The sequence below is a fragment of the Symphalangus syndactylus genome, chromosome 13, assembly GCF_028878055.3.
Source record: "Symphalangus syndactylus isolate Jambi chromosome 13, NHGRI_mSymSyn1-v2.1_pri, whole genome shotgun sequence".
NCBI lineage: Eukaryota > Metazoa > Chordata > Mammalia > Primates > Hylobatidae > Symphalangus > Symphalangus syndactylus.
In genome coordinates this window covers 84,979,628-84,984,179 of record NC_072435.2, presented here as the reverse complement: position 1 = coordinate 84,984,179, position 4,552 = coordinate 84,979,628, and the positions used below count along the sequence as shown (strand labels likewise).

At 43.3% G+C, this 4,552-nt stretch overlaps 2 pseudogenes; both read right to left on the bottom strand.

The window, feature by feature from the left end:
• Window positions 1-221: 221 nt before the first annotated feature.
• Window positions 222-315, bottom strand: LOC129461309 (uncharacterized; annotated as a pseudogene).
• Window positions 316-540: 225 nt separating this feature from the next.
• On the bottom strand, window positions 541-1,461 carry LOC129460497 (large ribosomal subunit protein uL2m-like; annotated as a pseudogene).
• Between the last annotated feature and the right edge of the window lie 3,091 nt (window positions 1,462-4,552).

Genomic DNA, 4,552 nt, shown 5'->3' with positions numbered 1-4,552 from the left:
TGTACACGTTGACCACCACTCTCATCATCTCTCTCTCCTTCCTACCCTCCCCATCCTCTGGTAACTACTATTCTCCTCTCTACTTCAACGAGAACAACTTTTTAGATTTCAAAAATGAATGAGAGTATACGGTGTTTGTCTTTCTGTGCCTGGCTTATTTCACTTAACATATTGCCCTCCAGGTTTCTCCATGTTGCTGTAAGTGACAGCATTTCATTCTTTTAAAAATATAACACTTCATGAATTTGCATGTCATCCATACTAATCTTCTCTGTACTATTCCAGTTTTAGTATATGTGCTGCTGAAGTGAGCATGATAAAAACCAAGGTTTAACATGAAATATTAATGGCTTTATTTTAAGTGCCTTGAGGGCCAGTGAAAGAGAAAAGATGAGAAGGAGAATCTAATCACCATACTCATATTGGAAACTTGGGGTAAAACAACAAGTTTCTAAGAGTTCCAGCTGCTCAAGAATCTGCTAGTGCTCTTTTTTTTTTTTTTTTTCAGAGGATGGGGGCACATTATTACAGTACAGGGATATCAGCTTTGGGCAGCATCAGAAGGCAGCTTCACATAACTCTTCATGAAGGGTAGTGGCCAAATCTTTCGGCCAGCCCAACACCCCTTGCAGTGCCATAGCCCACTGGAAGGCCTCTTGCCCAGCCAACGATTGTGACCTGCTCTGCCAGTGACCTGTTTGTTATGATCAGTGTTGGATACTCAGCCTATTGTTGCTATGCATGTTTCCAGCACCTGCATCTGCCTCTTAGAGGGCAGCTGGATAATGGCTGTGCCATTCACCTTCCACAGTAGCACACCACACTTCTCTGCAGCTCAGATATACTGGGCACCCCGGCCTGGCTCACTTTCCATGTTGCTGATGAGGGTCCCCACAGGCAGAGCCCCAAGTGGATATGCATCCCCTTCCTAAGCAGCAACTGCCATTTGGCCTATGTGGTTAGAGTTCAGGATTGTATCTCCAGCCTGTATGTTTTCTGTGGCGATGATCCAGTGTTTCTGGCTGCCCCCAGCAACCAGACCTATGTCTGCTGACCTACAGGGATCACAGTGGATTTGGATAACCTTCTCCTCAAAGGGTCCTGACTTGGTCTCCTCCTGAGGCCAGAAACACAAAAGTCAATCATGCAATAATGTTGCTTGTGGCCTCTGCCAATACCATGCACCCAGATCTGGCCTGTGTGGTCTTCACCCCCAGACTTCCTCATCTTCACTGGTTTAATGGTGTACTTGGTATGACTCTTTCAAGACACAAAGTTGGCACTAAGGGCCATAGAAGTAAGGATTTGGTGGCAGGGGAGCAACATCAAGGCAGAGGGCCATTGGAAGAGGGCATTGTTCATCACCTGGGAGGCAGGGAACAGACTCGGGACAGGAGTGGCAACGGTCGGGGGTGCCAGGCTCAGAGAGTGCAGAGTGCAGGTCAGTGCCCACAGGGCCATCAGGGTAGCCAGGGCTCAGCACACTCTTGCTAGTGTTCTTGAGAGAAATATTGAGATGGAAAACCTATGAAACCACAATGAATATCCTTCCACCAAAAAGAAAAGGGAAGATGCCCTTTTCTTTAGATCCCACCTAAAGTAGCAGAAGGTCAAGATGCGTAGAATCCTATTGATACCTATTATTAGTAGGGAAGAAGAAACCGTTTAGGGAGACATATGATTGTGTCACTCAAACTCACTTCTACCCATCCTTTAGGAAATGCTCTATATTCTTTGGCAGAATGCCTGTAAGCTAAGAGGCAGGCTAACAGAGGGATCCTAAAACAGAGCTGTGAGCAGTGGTGAGGAGGAAACCCCTCCACACCTCTCTGAGAGCAGCAGTGGTAGCAGCTGCAGTGAGAGGACGGTGGATAGACCGAAGCCAGTTGAGCAGGGGGAGGAGAATGGAGAGTGACAGTGCAGCAAGAGCAGATCTTTGACAGCCAACTAGAGAGAGCATGAGCAAGGGGACATGGGAGGGCTCAGAGGTCCAGGGGCTTAAATAGTCTGATTTTTAAGTTAAACCCTAGAAGCTCTTATTTATCCTCCCCTGCCCTACAGGACTATTATTCCCAAGAAAGGGGAAGCACAATTAGAGGCACAAACTCTGTCTCTTTCTTTTTTTTTTTTTTTTTTTTTTTGATGGAGTTTCACTCTTGTTGCCCAGGCTGGAGTGCAATGGGGTGATCTCGGCTCATTGCAACCTCCGCCTCCCAGGTTCTAGCAATTCTGCTGCCTCAGCCTCCCAAGTAGCTGGGATTACAGGCGCCCATTACCATGCCTGGCTAATTTTTTCTATTTTTTTAGTAGAGACAGGGTTTCATCATGTTGCCCAGGCTGGTCTCGAACTCCCGACCTCAGGTGATCCACTCACCTCGGCCCCCCAAAGTGCTGGGATTACAGGTTTGAGCCCCGCACCTGGCCTGGACTGTCTCTTCTTTGAATCAAAGTTTCAGCCACAAAATGGATCATAGAAGGTCTGTGTGTCCTCACTCACAGATATTCTGTATTCCAAAATTTCACACTGGTTGAATTTTTCATCAAACTGCAGGTTAAACCTCTCAATAAGCTTCGATCTGAAAAGTTGAAACTAATTTCTAGTGGCTGTTGAACAAAAGTAAAACTGTCTCCTTCACATCCCAGACCCTTTTTCCTCTCCCAGTGCCTCTATTTTTAAACACTTCTGTTGTTACATCTAGATGAAAAGCTGTAGGATCTGGGAGGGTAAAGGAGTAGGAAATTGTGTGGTGATATATATATTTTTAAAAAAGAAAAAACTGTGTACTCTCATAGGCTCCTATAACTGGCTACAACCCAAGCAGTGCACAAAGTTATGGAACCCGAACTTGATGGAGCTCAGAAAATTCCTCCAGCATCTCCTTTCATCTGCTTCAAACTTTCTAAAAGATTGACTTATCTTCTTAACCAGCATTTGGTGGCATATCTTCTAATTGCTTATCAATATCTCTAAATCTCTAAAGGACACTTTTTTCCAGTGTTCTCCCTCAGCTCTGAGGTGATCAACTCAGACTCAAGGAAAACAGCAGCCAGGCCCACAGCGCCCTGCCACAGAAGGAAATCTACAGAGAGTTGTGCAAAGCAGGGAGGCACCCTTATCATGTGTTGCAGAATGAAAAAGTTTGAAATTCAGTTTTACTCAATAATTGAAACCTACACTATATTCCCTCCAGATTTGGGTAGAATGCCCTATCTACCCAAATCTTAATACCATCCCTAATGTCTGATCTCGTCTCTCTCAAAACTTCCTTTCAGCCTTTAGGAATTTAAGAAGAATTCATCAGCGTTGAAGGCTCTGGAGGGAATATACTGTAGGATTCAATTATTGAGTAAAAGGGTATTCAATTAGGAAAAGAGGAAGTCAAATTGTCCCTGTTTGCAGATGACATGATTGTATATCTAGAAAACCCCATGGTCTCAGCCCAAAATCTCCTTAAGCTGATTAGCAACTTCAGCAAAGTCTCAGGATACAAAATCAGTGGACAAAAATCACAAGCATTCTTGTACACCAATCACAGACAAACAGAGAGCCAAATCATGAGTGAACTCCCATTCACAATTGCTTCAAAGAGAATAAAATACCTAGGAATCCAACTTACAATGGATGTGAAGGACCTCTTCAAGGAGAACTACAAACCACTGCTCAATGAAATAAAAGAGGATACAAACAAATGGAAGAACATTCCATGCTCATGGGTTGGAAGAATCAATATCGTGAAAATGGCCATACTGCCCAAGGTTATTTATAGATTCAATGCCATCCCCATCAAACTACCAATGACTTTCTTCACAGAATTGGAAAAAACTACTTTAAAGTTCATATGGAACCAAAAAAGAGCCCGCATCACCAAGTCAATCCTAAGCCAAAAGAACAAGGCTGGAGGCATCACGCTACCTGACTTCAAACTATACTACAAGTCTACAGTAACCAAAACAGCCTGGTACTGGTATCACAACAGAGACATAGATCAATGGAACAGAATAGAGCCCTCAGAAATAATGCCACATATCTACAACTATCTGATCTTTGACAAACCTGACAAAAACAAGCAATGGGGAAAGGATTCCCTATTTAATAAATGGTGCTGGGAAAACTGGCTAGCCATATGTAGAAAGCTGAAACTGGATCCCTTCCTTACACCTTATACAAAAATTAATTCAAGATGGATTAAAGACTTAAATGTTAGACCTAAAACCATCAAAACCCTAGAAGAAAGCCTAGGCAATACCATTCAGGACATAGGCATGGGCAAGGACTTCATGTCTAAAACACCAAAAGCAATGGCAACAAAAGCCAAAATTGACAAATGGGATCTAATTAAACTAAAGAGCTTCTGCACAGCAAAAGAAACTACCATTAGAGTGAACAGGCAACCTACAGAATGGGAGAAAATTTTTGCAAACTACTCATCTGACAAAGGGCTAATATCCAGAATCTACAATGAACTCAAACAAATTTAGAAGAAAAAAACAACCCCATCAAAAAGTGGGCGAAGGACATGAACTGACACTTCTCAAAAGAAGACATTTATGC